General features: G+C 39.1%; 1 protein-coding gene and 1 non-coding gene across 3 annotated transcripts in view; both read left to right on the top strand.

Moving 5' to 3' along the window:
* Window positions 1-16,654, top strand: part of COP1 (COP1 E3 ubiquitin ligase) — a 163,932-nt gene that overhangs the window by 134,186 nt on the left and 13,092 nt on the right. The window lies entirely within an intron of this gene.
* LOC134413508 (small Cajal body-specific RNA 3) lies at window positions 11,468-11,604 on the top strand. The gene has a single exon (XR_010026515.1). It is a non-coding gene; the product is annotated as a small Cajal body-specific RNA 3 (non-coding RNA).

The raw sequence follows: 16,654 nt of genomic DNA, 5'->3' as shown, positions 1-16,654 counted from the left end.
GAGTCCTCCTGCCCCCAGCACCAATCTAACCTGCCCTGGTTGCCCCGGAGACCTCCATTTTTCTGGAGGTCCCCGGGGTTTCCCGGTCATCTGGTCACCCTAAAACGGATGAAAAATAGGGGACCTTTTCAGCTACAGCACCCTATCTATTGAATATCCTCTCTCAGTCTTTTATTTATAATTCACCTCCCACAGCATAATAAAAATAGCATAATATAAATGAAAATTGGCTGCATAAAATGTATATACTTACATAGAATAAGTAAAAATCCTACTTGGTTGCAAACACTGTTTTCTTATAGGTGTCATATAACTTCTTATTTTCTCTGGTTTTAAGTTTTAGGCATTTAAAATCTTGCCAGTAGCTATGTTTTATCTGCAAGTTTGTTTTGTTGTGTGCCTTTATTGTTTTGATATTTTAATTGTGTAAACCTCCCTAGTACCGATTTCAGTGAAAGGGCATATAATAAATAACCATCATTTACTGTGTCGTCCCCATAGTCAAATTGCTATTAACACTTTCCTCCAATCAGAATCAGGAACCATTATGTCACAGCAAACATTATTGTTCCAAGAAGCTTTCCTGGAATGACCGGCTGTTGTTCAATCTGTACCTGTTCTTTTAAAATGTAATTTTTAATAATGTTTTTATTCTGCTTTTATTCTAATAACCCATTTGTTCACCGATTTGAGTGGTATATAAATATTGTAAATAAATAAAATAAAGAGCAGTTGGCACTAAACATGAAAAGTTGAGGAATACAGAAAATGTGAGTCTATGGGTATGTCTACACCATGCCTTATCTGGGGATCATCCCTGTGCATCCAAATGACACACAGGGGATCCTGGGAGCAGGCAGGGACAATCCCTCCACGTGCCTGAGATAATCCTTAGGTGTAGAAAGGACCTATAACTCTTTCACAGTTCTCCAGATTTGATTTGGAGGATTGTCTGAATTAAACTGTTGAGTTGAGATCCACTGGTGGGCAAAGAAAGCCTTGTAGGTAGATCACCTAATAGCTGCCAGTGAAAACTGGGGAAAGGGTGGTACAAAAGAATAAAGGGATTAAGGAGTGACTTCCAGATCAGTGAATACTGTTGGTGCACCTGAAGGATGATGGAGAAGAAAGAATCTAATGTTTACAAATGAATACCCACAACCCCAGCCAACTGTTGTTAGTGTCTGCAAAATCAGAGATACAGTAAATATTGACACGTGTAAAAATGTGATTGTTGGCACTTGTCTATGTCTCAGAAGTGAGATTAATCTGGGGTTATCAGCATTCATGTGTGAATGTCAGTACTCATGAATTTTGGGCATTCACTTCAAAATGAACAGAGAACTAAATAAATGTTGTCAGTCATCCTCGGGCTGTACATTACACAAGGCGTATCTTGTTGGTCCACCTGGTAGACCAACAGCTGCTGTGAACCTGGATTACGCAGCAGGAAGCCTTTGTCATTATTCACTGGTAGTTCCAGATGGTTATATACCTTCCCTTCTGATGCAAACATGTATTGAAAGTGCCAGGTATCTATAGGGTTGTGGCAAATGATTCTGAATACTTTCAGCTTGTTTATGGAATGATTGTGGAACTATTAAAGCAGTTCCATGTAAATGTTTAAACACATTAGGGACAAGATGGAACTTTGTAGGACTTCATAGCATGAAAACCAAGGGCCGAAGAATATTCTCCCTAGCACTCTGGGGTTTGGCCTTCCAGGTGAAAATGGAATCTCCAAACTAGACGGCCTTTTTGGAGGGATTACATAGTCAGTGGTATCAAAAGCCAGTGAGGTGTAATGGCTAAGGTGTTGGTCTGAGAGTCGGGAGATCTGGGTTCTAGTCCCCACTCGGTCATGGAAACCCACTGGGTGACTTTGGGACAGTCACAGACTCTCAGCCCAACCTACCTCACAGGGTTGTTCTTGTGAGGATAAAATGGAGAGGAGGAGGAGGATTCTGGGTTCCTTGGAGGAAAAAGGCGGGATACAAATGTAATAAATAAATAAATAATAAATAAATAAAAACTTTCAAGTGTTCCCATTGCGTTAGCAGCGTAACAGTCCATATGTCTTTCTCCTAGAATAGGTCATCATGGCAAGGCCCGTACCTTGGTGATCGAACAAATGCTTAGCCTATAGTAAGTTCTAGGTTAAAATCCATTTAATCTCATTTAAAAGCACGACAAGTAGTAGGACTGGGAAGTGCCTTTGTCTGAGATCGGGGAGACTTGCTAAGTGCTGGAGTAGACGATACTGGAATAGAAGGAACAGTGATTTCGTATAAGGTACCTTCATGTGTTCACATAATGACACCGGTCAATTGACCAAAACTCGTTTATCAATTCAGCAATCTATTGTATAACTGTAAACTCCCCAGACTTTTCAGGCAGCATGGAAATTAGCTGAATGTCATCTGTTGTAAGAATATGCAGAGTATTAATAGGAACATTTTCCACTTGGATATGTAAGTGCATTCACCAGCAGGGTGTAAAAGATTATTGATCAATCAAGATACCTCTGAATGCAAAATACCTTTTGCTGAAGAACAACTTTGTGTCACTAGAGTAACTTGCAACCCCCTGTTGATAGGTGTGTTTGAAGTGTTCTTTTTAATAAAATAGGAATAATACTATTGGATTAATAGGATTAGGCTAATTGTTCTTTATGTAAGAGTATGCAGTTTTGAGAGATTCACAGAAATCTTTCAACAGGCAGCCACATTTAGTAGATGGTAGTTATTTTCAAAACCCTTTTTTACAGACTTCAAACATTCCTATTAGCATAGCTATGGAAATGTCCCAAAGCTGCAATTCAACTATACTTTGCGTTTGATTTCCTGGTCCATCACAGCAGACTTCAAATTCCTACTAGTGAATATCATTGTGTTCTGAAATGGGGTCAGAAGTTCTAGACCACACAGATTTATTATTCAGTCATAACACTTTGATTTTATGTGATGCTTTTTTCTTTACAGAGTCATATAATATCTCTATAACCATTTAAAACAAACTTGTTAAACAGGGCAGTAGGGTTCTCAAAGTGAGTTTATGAGAATTCTCAGTTTCGTTATCAAGTCACATGGCAATGTCATGCTGAAACCTGGGGTGGCATGGGTGGGGGAACACACAAAAGGATGTGACAAATGTTTGTCTCAGCAGCCTTTGCATCTTGCAAGACTCCTGCACCAACCGGTATAATTTGTATGTATAATAGGCATATATTTATCCAAAATAAAGAGTTATTGCCCCTTTACATATTCCTCATAAGTGGTAACTCTCCTAAGTCACAATTGTCATGAAGAAGCAAAAGGAATATACATAAGCAAGCTCATGAAAAATCATATAAATATAAGAGGCAAAATACAAAAACTCCAGGACATACCATCTCTCCTCCCAATCCAAACATCAGTTTTCACAGAATGCAACATCTATCCTCAGGAGGACAATGGCACCAGTCCATATCGACTTCTCTGCTCCTTTTTACTACAAGCTCTGGAATATTATTGGGTGAGAAACATCATCCTTAAAGAAGCATGCTCCTAGAACTAAACTTAGAACACTTTTGAAATGTGTTTAACAATATTTAATATTTGGTCTTTACTCTTATCAAATGTGAATCATATAAGAACTGCTTAGGATTTTAAAGTAAAAGATGAAAACACACACCTGATGTCAGAGTCCTCCATTTTAAGATTGTGTATTTATACCAGGAATTTTGTGTACTCATAACTTCAGTGGTGGTACTTCGTTCTTGGGATATGCAGGCGATAAGTTATGTGCTGCTTACCCATTATCTAGCTAAATACAGAAATCTCATATCATAAAATCCTTAAAACAAGGACAAATCTTCCACAAGGAGTGCGTACAGTCCCACAAACCAGTCCCTAAATCCTAGTTTCAGTGACTGGGTTCATACAACATCCTGAGGCTCATCGTGATTTATTTAAATGCGGATGCCAGGTTGCATATCCAACCTCTGTTTAGGGGTTGTTTAACCCTCACATTACCCATGTTCGCTGGGTTCGCATGACATGCCAACCCTTGAGCAGGGGTTGTATATTCAGAATTGTGGCTGCACACACTGCAGTTTCACCATTAAATAACGCACGATGGGCTGTCATGTTGTGTGAACAACTCAATGTTACATTGGAGGGGGGCTGGTGCGACTCATACCTCTGACAAAAAACTCATACAAGTTAGCCACTTTCTGAAATGTGGTGTTAGGAATTTACTCTTAACTCTGACTGCTTAGAGGAGAGCCAAAAAAAGGGGGGATTACTCCTGAACGCACAAGCAATTTGATTATGTAGATTAGGCACGGTCTCAATCTATCAGCAGCATTATAAAGATGCCATTTCATTGTGTGCTTATTTGTGTGTGTTCATTGCTATATATAAATAGGTTGACTTGGGAAAGACTTAACAAGTAGAAATGCCATGTTTATGAGAACTACAAGAAAATGCAGATAAGAGAAGATGGAATGCAAATTAGCAAAGGAAAAACCTAGAATCTTTTCAGAGGGAAGCCAGGAAAAATAGTAATATAGAATTGTGAAGAGCTTATAAATTTAGCTTTCTGCTGATGGACCAGAATTATTGGTTTGCCTTCATCCAGTACTGTTAATTGCATAGCCTTTCTGCAGTATTAAGAGAATATTCTGTTAACAAGCCAGCCAAGAGATTAGAACCGAATAGCTGTCCCCCTCTTCTGTGGTTCGATGCTGTTGGTCAGTTGTTGTATTCCTGGGGCTACTAAACTGGCATCTGTTGGTAGCAATCTGAGGCTGCTAACCAACACCTATTGGTAGAAATATGTTCAGATTTCATGCCTTGGTATCTACTTCATTCGTTCCCTTTATTTTTGTATATTTAGTTGGGATGGGGGTTGTCATTGGTGATGCTTGATGGAAATTTTGGAAAGTCTTTGGAAATTTTGAGCTAACCCACACCTCCCAGACTAATATGTGGATTGGAATTTAGGTATTCACCAGGTTTCTTCAATACCCCAGTGGTTCAACACAATTCTTAACCCCCCCCCCCCAAAAAAAATGTTACCAATTCATATTTGGGGAAGAAAATAAATTTAGAAATTTAAATACAACTTTAATGTGAATTTAATGCAGTTTAAAACAAATGCAGAAACGGGGTGGAAGTGATGTAAGGGTGAACACATGAAAAAGTGACATGGACCATTTATTTATAACTTTTATTATTCACTTTTCGTTATAAAATAATCCCAGTGGAGCTGTTTGTCAAGTGGCATAGCAGAAGATAGTGGCATGAGCGGGGGCAGGGGGAAATAACCGAGGCTGCATCGTTTTCCCTGCTGGTCATCCAAACCCGGACATTATCTGAACTTCATCTGCATTTCACCCAGAATAACTTCTTTAGAAAGGATTTTGCCATAGGGAAATAGTAGGCTCAAATCATCTCTCTAATAATGTGTGAATCTGGCTTCAAGTTGCCAAATCTGGCAGAGGAGCCTGGCAAGTACTCTGACCACTGCATCCTTCCAGCTAGGGTACCGATATTTAATATGTTCCAGCCTGAGATGCCTTAAAGGCATAAAGCACCTAAACAGTTAGGAGGTAGTAACTTGAATGTTCTGTGTGTGAAATGTTCGGGATAATCACCAATTAATTAGTATTAGTAATTAATATTGGGTTTACTATACATAAAGAATAAGGTTAACTGCTCTTGATTATAGTGACGAACATGTGCTTAACCACTCTCATTACAATCAAGAGCTGTGTCATCGTTTTGCCCAGTTTCTAGTATTGTAACTATATTCTGTTTCTTCCATGGAATCTGTTTTCAGTGACAGGATCACTGAAATAGTATAGCACTTTGGTTGTTCCATGGTAGTGCCAATTTGTACGTTGGCTCTCTTTTTTCCTTATTTTCTCTAAATAGTGCCAGTTGGACAAGAAATATACTTAGCTTGAAATGTATGAGACAAGAAGTGCAGTCATTTATTTAACATTACTAACATATGCAAGTTATTGGAAGAGAGTAATGTTATGTGCCAAGTAATTTTCATGTCACAGTTTCCTAAAGGAATTGCAAATTGTGCCTGCGTGTATTTGCATATAATGCTTATTAAAAGAGTATGACTCCTATTACCTTCTAGATTCCCACAGCGGATACCATTTCTTACATGAATAATTGGAGAAGGTGCCCAGCTGACTGTAGCAACTCTTTACTCATTATTATCACCTCAGGAGCCCTACTCTTGAGATGTATGAGTCTGTCAAGCTGTTATTATTAGTGGTACATTTGCTGACTCAAAACTTCAGTGTTTTGACACTTCAGTTCTTCTACAAAGCCCTTTAGATAATATGATTATGCAAAATACAGGTGTTGGAATTCATTTTTAAATTTCTCTCCCATTTTTAGCAGTTTTGTCAGATTTCCCATTTGCTGCCTTCTTTCACTCATGTAAGGTTCCTTATAGTTCCTTTTCTAGGAAATTGTTTCTGGCTAACACAGAGAAGAATTAGGATGTCAAAACTTTCAGGTCACAATTGTCTACATGGCTTTGCTTCAATTAACAGACATATGTTTCTTTTGAGTTCAGACGTCAATTTTTGGAGAAAATTCCTCAGCACACTTCTGGCATAGTCTGACTGCAAAACTGACCACAACTCCATTTTACTTTTACTTTGTGAAATTGGTGGCAGGAGAGCTTATACAGTAGTATTTTAAAATTTTCTTTTTCAGAGTGCGAATAATTGTGTCTTTATTTTTCTATGCAGCATCACAGTTGTACTATCTCCTGCCACTTATTTTTCCAAAATCATTAAAGAATGAGCTTGAAAACCATTTTCCTGAGAGAGTGGGTCCCATTCCTAACTTCTGAATTTTATTTGCTATAATATCTATAGTTTACATTTGCTATGTAATTTGAGAATTAGCTTGAAATACTTAAATTACATAGTAAATGTAAACTATAGATATTATAGCAAATAAAATTCAGAATTAGCTTGAAATACTTAGAGCCTCGTGTTGCTTAGAGCGGTAAAGCAGCAGTTTCTGCAGCTGAAACTCTCCCCACGGCCTGAGTTTGATCCCAGAGGAAGCTGGTTTCAGGCAGCCGGCTCGGGTCGACTCAGCCTTCCATCCTCCCGAGGTCAGTAAAATGAGTACCCAGTTAGCTGTGGGAAAGGTAATAACAGCCGGGGAAGGCAATGGCAAACCACCCCGCTATAAGGCCTGCCAAGAAAACGTCAGCGAAAGCTGGCGTCCCTCCAAGAGTCATTAACGACTCAGTGCTTGCACGAGAGGTTCCTTTCCTTCTTTCCTTGAAATACTTAGTAGCTGAAAGACTGTGTGAAATTGTAATTGGTATAATTTGGTCTTAAAATAAAAGTATTGTTTTCCATGTTCTTCATAATCCTAATTGTTAATCCCTTTGGAATAATTGATGGATTGATAAAATAGCAGAGGATAATTGCCCTGTACTCCCATTGTCACTGTGATTTTCTTGAGGAGTAGATCAGTGGTAACGTTTGTGAATGAAATATTTACAGGGCACTAGTGCAGAAAGGTTAAAAAGCTAAACTAAACATTATCCACTTTGATTACTTTCCTTCATCCCTTCTGCCTTTCCCCAAATTTGCTTTTCACAATACTTAAATGCTTGCGACAATACAAAAGAAGGAGTGGCCAAAAATTTACTGCAGGTCATCTTGTTCTGACCACAAACAACAGTGTCACTGCCATGATTTCTAACCACACACAATTTGGCGGTCATTGCTGAGTTCAAACTGGTGCAATTGATAGCATTCTAGCATCACACCTGTGCAGATTCTCATATCCTAGTGCAAATTATATTGGTCCATGCTTCATTCTGCGCTCACCCAAATCATAGTGCCAACTAGCTCATTGTCTCACACAACATCAGTTATTTATTTACTCTTCTTGATATTGTCATAGTCGAAAGTTATTGCATTCTTCTGTGATTAAAATAACTTCATTTGTCAAGACAGTATATTATCCAATTAATCAAAAATCCAGAAATAGACAAGTGTGTAGAGTGACACTGAAAAATCTGAAAAGCATACACAATGTAAACCACCTTTTATCTACATCAACTGGAAGAACTTAACCAGTGTGGTAGAATGTGGGGTTCTTAATTGGCCTTTTGCTGAGCTAATTAATTAATTAATTAATAACATTTCTATCTTGCGATTCATCAAACAAACTTCAAGGTGGCTAACAATCAATTAAAGCAATAAAATAAGAAACATATAGCATAAAAATAATAGAACTTGAAAAGCAACAGAGGTTAAAACAGTCCTCAAAGGCACCTAATAAAACAATTAAAGTAAATGTCCAACAAAATTTTAGCATTTATTTATTTTATTTCCAACATTTATATACTGCTCCACATCTAAACAGATTCCAAAGCAGTGACCAAAAGCCTTACCTAAAAAGGAAAATGTTTAACATGATGGGCTCCCTTGGGAGGGAATTGCAACACCTGGGCATAGTCAACTGAGAAGATCCCCTCTTCTTATTCCCAACCAGATATTTTTCAGGAGTTGTTGATTTTTAGTACAGGTTTAGAGGAGTGTTGCTCAAGTTATGTGCCCATTCATCTATGGAAAGATGTACTGGAGATTCCACAGCTTATTCCTTTGAGGGATGTTTATTATCCATTCGAAGATCTCCTTATCAGGAGTGGTTCATTCAAGAGTTCATGGTCTCTGTGACAAACATGGGCCTGTCACAGATTATAGCAGATCCAACCCATTAAGCCAGACGTAAGTTCAACCCAGTGTTGTGAATAGGACAGAATAATTATGATATGTGGGTGGGACAGATAACTTTCTAGTCTTATCTAAGAGTATATCCCTTTGAATTTATACTCTGAGTAGAAATGCCTAAGATCGAGCTGTATACAAAGTCTAAACCTGTCTGTGCAAGGCTAGTGGTGAGAAAACATGCATTGAAAATGACGCCGTATAACAATTTGAATACCTGAAAGTGGCTTTTATTCCTGTTGTGCACATGCACACGGAATTGATCCAACCATACAACATAAGGAGAGATTATTCCAGTTGCCCTGTAAATTCAGTGTAAATTCGTACTCATCCCAGTACGCTTGGAAGAGATAAAGCCTAAACGCATGAGATGCCTTCATTCAACATCTCATATTGGCAGGCTATTTTTACTTGACAAGGTTGAGAAATAATCCATCTCTAAAAGCTTCCATGTGCTCCCCCATATAGCATGTGCCCTACTGAGCTGCCCCAGGAGAAGGCATGCTTTCTTGTTTATCTGTTGATATAGGAGTGGGGCGGTGGGTGGTGGTGGGAAGGTCCACGGTATTGTCATTACAATCCAACCTGTTGTGATACAGTTATCAAAATCAAGAGAACAGTTCCTAAGAAAATACAAATGTTTTTAGAAGAAAAATAATTTCAATCCCAATAGGACTTGGAAAATTCTGATAGTTGAAAGTCCTAATGCCAGATGATCTCATGCTTTTTAATGGGATGAAAAGTAAAATATGTTTGCTAGGAAAAAATCTAATTTTTCATGTTACTACTTCTTTCAAGTCATGAAAGAAGTTCATATGACTAGGTTTGGATGATGATGCAGGGGGAAGACACTATCGGGGTGTGACTGACATTTGCGTAATCCCCCACAACGTAGTGCAGGTTGGCTGGTTGTCCAAACCAGCCTGGGGCGCAGCGGGATGGCTTTGTAACCACCCTACAACCCACGACATGCAGCAGAGGTTGCAGGATATGTACAAAGCCAGAGCACACAGGGTTCAGACAATATGGCAAACTGCGCTTGATTGTGAGGGATTATGCAAATAGTGGCTGACGATAGTCCAAACACACCCTATGTCTTATAATATCAAATGGGCAATGGGCAAAAGGCATACATTTATTCTGTGATTTTTGTACAAAGTGTCCAAACCTCCTCTTAGATACCTGAAATTTTCAGTTAAAAGAAGTCAGATTTCTAGCCCTCATTTTTGAAGACTTTTCTCTATTCTGAAAGAAAATCCTGCTTTTAGAGAATTTGAGGCTATCAGAGGCATGGCAGAGGCTTCCAGTGGCTAGAGGATGAAAGTCTTAACTCTGCACAACTCTTGTTACAATTCCTAAGTCTCCTAACTATCACATAGTTATCCTCAAAGTCCCAATCCTCCTTCTTCTGTACTTTTAACATTTTGATGTTAAAGTACCTAATCCCTTGTGACATTGTTAAGAAACGGTAATAAGCTCTTATCATTTCTGTTAATGCCAAATGAAATTCATGTAATCAGAATTTATTAAAGGACATAATAGGTTAGTTCCATCATTTAAGATGCATAATTTAACTGAGCTCTCATAATTTGGTATGCTAGCTCACAGAACTCTCGTTTTTTACTTGTAGCAAACATCCTTTCTAATAACAGTTTTCATGAAGAAGCATACATGGCGCAAACATAGAGAACCATGCCATTAATTTTCTCTTTAACATTGCACTCTGATCTGTCTTAAGATAGGCATGACATTTAAAAGCAGTGTGAGAAATAACCTCAGGTTCTGGGAGGCAAATTACATTTCTCTATATAAGAAATCCATCCAGCCAGAATTCTGTGTAATGGGCAGTTCTTTTCAGTTTGAAATGACTCAAGATCAATTTAGCAGAAGAAAACTGCCTTTATTTATTTATTTGTTTGTTTGTTTGTTTGTTTGTTACACTTATATACCGCCCCATAGCCGAAGCGCTCTGGGCGATTTACAAAAGTTAAAAACAGTAAACGTTAAAAGTATACAAAATTTAAAACATAAGAACAACAGTATCCATTTAAAAACAACAGTTCTGGGGGTCTGTTAAAAAACAAACTTAGCGTTGTTAAATGCTGTTAAAATGCCTGGGAGAAGAGAAAAGTCTTGACCTGGCGCCTGAAAGATAAAAATGTTGGCGCCAGGCGAGCCTCATCGGGGAGATCATTCCACAGTTGGGGGGCAACCACCGAAGAGGCCCTCTCCCTTGCTGCCATCCTCCGAGCTTCCCTCGGAGTAGGCACTTGGAGGAGGACCTTAAATGTTGAGAGCAGTGTACGGGTAGGTTCATGTCGGGAGAGGCGTTCCATCAGGTATTGCGGTCCCAAGCTTTCCCTAAATTAAAAAAGCTTTCCCTAAATTAACCTAGTTGTAGAAACCTTTAAATCACTGTGTGTGTGTGTGTGTGTGTGTGTGTGTGAGAGAGAGAGAGAGAGAGAGAGAGAGATTGTAGAGGGGTGGGGGATGAATTTGTCTGTTCTTTAGAATTTTTTTCTGCATGAGCTAACAATAACTGACCTGGATTAAACTTGCCTCCTTAATTAATTTTCCTTCTCTCTCTTTATTTGTATGCATTAATGTGTGTTTAATTTAAGATATTATACAGTGAAGAGCTTGGAATGAAAACGGGGATGTAATAAAGGGGGGTTCTTAATAATGGATCTTAGTAAAATTGGAAGCTGAATAGTCCTCCAATGCAGGCAAATGAAATGTCTTTTGTCTGTACTTTCAGCCTTCCCAGAGTAAAGTGGAGGCTTCTGTCTGGTTTAGAACAGCTAGCTGATCCAGATCGTTCCCCTTTACACATTTTCAAAATCTGTGCACAAGCCTCAGTGCTGCAGCCATTGTTACAACCAAGGCTGGAATGATGAGTTGACATTCAGGAGAGGAGAATGGGACCAGGCAAGTGTTGCTCTTTTCATGTGTAGGACTAAGTATAGCTGGGGGTTTTGGGTAACGAGATTCTTAGCTTTTTTAAATGTCATCACCATAGTGGCATGGTATTCATATTTCTTTCTCCAAGAGGCTTGCTGGATTTTAACATCCCATTGTGGTCAAGAAACTTAACTAAGAAAAGATCTCTGTGCCGCGATCAGTCATGATACCCAGAATTTCAAACTCTGAATATCCACTTTGAGTGGTTCTTGAGGTTTTCCACTGTAGTATAACAATACGTTGTTGCAGTGTATACCCAACCCCCTTTTTCCTCTTTCCCACCCCCACTCCCTGAAGGCATACCTTGCTATGCTGTATGTCACAAGCGGGCTCAGGTTTGAGATTGGCTGTAGCCTTGAAGCTCAGTGTTTCATAACTTTATAGCAGAGGTAGAGAACCTCTGCCTCTCTCAATGTTCTTGGACTCCAATTCTCATTGTCAGTAGTCAGAGATTATGAGAGTTGTGGTCCAACAACCTCTATGGGGCTTACAGGTACGGCTTTAGAAAATATGTTCCGTCTGCATGTAGTGTCTTTCGTTCTGTTGTCTGCTCGTTGATGGAATGGGATCTTTTCTAATTTCCTGAATTTATACATTTTTGGTTGGGTTTCCACCTCCCCTTTTCAGTTTTACGTATTTTTCTACAACTAAATTTGTGTAAAATTCTGGAAATTAAAAACAAAAAGATCTGCAGAAACCATGTGACTCCGGAAAAGCCAGTCTGCTGCAGAATCCGCACGTCAGATTCAGAGAAACCTGAACTTGTTTGATTCTGTTGCGAATTTCGCCGACATCCTATTTGTAGGTTCCTTACCGCTGCTAGATAGTATATGTGTGGAGGGGATTTTCTGGAGAGTGAAGAATGTGTCCTTTCACCATCATGAAACATCTCTGTATAGTTCAGTTGCGGGGATGAGGGCAGTCTTTTAACCTCACGACACACATCTCCTCAGCCATAAACCATCTCCTGGTTTGGGTCCAGGTTACCTACGGGATCGCCTTCTCCCATACAGTCTGCCCCGCACACTCAGGTCCTCTGGGGTGAATTTACTTCAGTCAGCTAAAACTAGGCTGACATCAGTTTCCCAGAGGACCTTTTCTTCTGTCGCCCCCAGATTGTGGAATGGCCTGCTGGAGGAGATTCGTAAAATTAACTCTCTGTGTGATTTTAAGGCAGCTTTAAAGACTAGCCTTTTCCGGCAGGCCTATCCAGATCAATGAAAAATCAAGAATTTTTAAGATGTATTGATTCTGTACTAATGTTGTTCCCCTCCTCGATCCAAAGGGAGAGGGGTAAGAAATTATTATTATTATTATTATTATTATTATTATTATTATTATTATTATTATTATTATTATTCTCCCTTATCTCCCTCCCCCACACATCTCCAGCTTCCTTTGCTTCCTCTCAAGTGACACCTCAACGTTCCATATACTCTGGAAGTTCATAGGTGGCTGTCAGGATTAATTTGGGGTGGGTGAGAGAATTTTAAAACCTTATTTTTCTTCTATTTTACAAACATACATACCTAGAGAGTTCTCCAAATAAGTAAAAGCCACTATTTTTGGGTGGCCTAATTTTACTTCCATGCTGATAGGCACTTAACCACCTGAGTTCACGATTTAGGTAGAATATATTTTCTAGTTCTGTTAGCATATTCAGAATTTCCATTGTTAACAATTGGGGAAATTCAAGAGGAAATGGGGCATGGCCCTGTTCTACATCCCAATCAGATATTTATGGAATAGGCCCTGTTCTACATCCCAATCAGATATTTATGGAATAGGCCCTGTTCTACATCCCAATCAGATATTTATGGAATAGTGACACAACTGTTTTGGAGAAAGTAGGCAGAGTGTCTCAAGGTATGCCCTTTTCTGTCTCCTCGAATTCCTCTTTAGCTTTGTTCCTACAGTTCCAATTGATGTTCCATCCTCTAATGAGGATGATGGTGCAGGTTCTAAATTGACTTATCCTTGACATTAATAGTTTACTTTATTAAATTTCAGTCCCATCATGTCAGTAAATCAGTTATATGTGCACATCTAATTAACTATCCAATCAGTAAAAATAATACTTCAAATTATTGCACTGCATTTCATCAGAGTATGCAAAGCCATGTAGAGGGCCACTGCCAAATAGTTAAGCAATATTGGGGCTTCACAGATCAGCAGACTGAGGCGTTGTGACTGTCTGTTTTGTCCCAAGGTCAATTGTCATGCCAGTGACAAAGCTAGCAAAAAAAAAAAAAAAAAAAAAAATCCTGACGTTTCTCTAGAGAGTTCCAGTGGATATATGTGGAGATATTATCCCTTCTAAGATTTGTTTTTCTCAGAACATGCCACCTTGAGAAGCCATGGTTTGTTGTTGGATTGTTCAGGGTGGCTAACAAGTCACACTGCATTGTGTGTTGTCCAAACAAAATGTCCTTGGTTTGGACAACACACCAACCCATGTTGTGTGAGCCTAGCCATTCCCTCTCACCACCACCCAGAATCCTCTAAACATGGGAGAGGGGGTAATTTTGATTAAAGTGAGTGCTTTTCATTTCAGTCCCAGATAATGATCTCTAAAGGTTTAGGTTGAAGTGGTGGCAGATCTCCACCTTTGAGGTCGGGAACTGTGGCCCATGTATTTCATGTAGCCCTTTGCATTTAGCCCTTCGCATAATCTAACTCTCCAGACACTGTGAACCCACATTTGCTGTCTGGGCTACCTCACTGGGCATCTGGGACTGAAAGAGGGATTGAGGTTCGGGGGGGGGGCACATCTCTGACAGTGCTTATCACCCAATCTTAATTTTCTTGCCTCCAGAATACCTTAGGCTGCTGAGGCTTAAGGGAAGCAAGTGGTCTGCTGATAATGGCAGTCCTAATCCACTGAGGCCCTGTGGCTCTGTTCCACTTTCACGTTGCTAGGCTTCTGTGGCATAGGATGAGGGCAGAGGCAAAGCACTTATGTAGTCCTCATTTGGGAGCGGTTCTTTTCTTTTCAAACAAATTATTTTCTGCATACCTGTGTTTTTTTCTTGGTATGGAGAAACCTCCCCGTTTGTGGCTGGCCCTTTTTTGCTGCTCCTGGAGCCACCCGTTTTATTGTTAGAGAAAATGATACTGTTTCATCCTTAAAATAATCAATTTTAAATGGAAAACCCATTAATATATTTTCTGTCCTTTAGAAACTGGTGCTAAATGTTTTAGGTGATTAATCTGATAGTAACTGAATTAAGATACTAATTAATTATACAATTTGACTTCCACCACTGTGCTTTATCAGCTTATTTAAAACATTGTCAAACTGTTTTATAAGAACACCTGTGGGATGTTTATCTGGACAAATTTGGTAGGAATTTTTTTATCTAAATACTGAATTTGCCCTAGCTTCTAATGTTAGCACATAATGTTTTAAAAAAACTATCCACTTTTCCACAAAGGGAAGGAATGCCTCTCAACACCTTCTCAGACACACCTTGCATTTTCAAGTTTTTTTCCTGCCTTTCCCCTACAAATTCTCAATTGGAGTGGGATTAACTGGAATCCCTGCCCATATAGGGGGGCGGGCGTATGAGGGATGAGAGAACCCACCCTCCATATACAGCTTTTGTTGCTCCCTAGCCACCTGCCTATCTCAAAGAACAACACTTTATTTTTTGACTCGATCTTGTGATCTCTGGCAGGCAAGGATCTGGGCTCCCAGCGTTGGCCTTGGCCCTTCAGGCCATTTAGGTCTTCATTTTGCCTTGGATCTGGTCCGCTGCATAGGTTCCCGCCCCAGCAACCAACCTGCACCCTGGCCCCCTGGGCGCTCTGGCTGCACCATGAGAAGGGGGATCTGGATCCCCCCTGCTCCACACCACACACAATGGTGCAAACCCAGTAAGCTGGGAATGGGTCTTTCATTTTTAAAGACGCTGTGCTAAACATGCTACAGAATAATACCGATACAATTATAAAGCTTTAAAAAGCATTATAATGAACTCCTTTCATTATACATTAAAGGAATAAAGTAACCTTAACAAAATGGGGCAGGATATACCCAAACAAAATAAGTCTTGCTTCCATAACAATACTTATTTGTACCCTCCTCTATTGGGAGACTGAGAAAGGAAATAAATGGACTCCCAATACAGAGAACCATGACCACTAGTGACAGGAATGTTTCAAAGTTTTAAAGAGCTGCTAATAAACTTCAGATAGAATGTGGGATGTGAAGTGATTCCAATCGAAGACAGCCTGGAAGCATAAGATGTTCAAGGCAACTTTTTTGGTTTTGTGTTTGAATCTAATCTTAGTGCTTCAGTAGGAGGGAAGCAGTGCACGGAATCTACCTGAGCCAGTAGTAGATCCTAAGTGCAATTGACTAGAAAGATTTGCAACCCAAAGATTTGGCTATGTAGTTTGATTTAAACCACAATCCAAAAGTGAAATTCAGCACAATATTCTTGACAAGCTCCCTCTGTCTCTCCCTGGCCGCCTCTTTCCTTGGCAACCAAATCAAGCATTTTTAGATGATTATCTTACTTTTAACCGAATAATAACTTGATTGAATATAAATATATCAATTTTGCTTTATTTAGGATTAGTTGTCTTACTGAGTCACTGGATAAAGTATACAACTTATGGTGAAGTAAAAGCTACCACTCAATAGAAAGAAAGGAATGTTTGTTTTAAAAAATCCTAATAATATACATTTAAATGAAAATGTTTTTTAAAATACATGTGTGACCAGGCACATTTAGAAGAGGGACTGCAACTTTCTACCTGTAAATGGAACACATCTTAGAAAAGTTACTTACCTAACTTAAGCTGCTATTCATAAATTCTTTAGACCATATTACATTATATCTTGTATCAAAAAGATGGCTCTTGAGACCCTATAACATTTTACTTGTTAACTATCTCAGTCATTACATAATCTATTCA

The sequence above is a fragment of the Elgaria multicarinata genome, chromosome 1 (assembly GCF_023053635.1).
Source record: "Elgaria multicarinata webbii isolate HBS135686 ecotype San Diego chromosome 1, rElgMul1.1.pri, whole genome shotgun sequence".
NCBI classification, from domain to species: domain Eukaryota; kingdom Metazoa; phylum Chordata; class Lepidosauria; order Squamata; family Anguidae; genus Elgaria; species Elgaria multicarinata.
The sequence above is the reverse complement of the archived record's forward strand: the minus strand, read 5'-3'. Positions and strand labels throughout refer to the sequence as shown.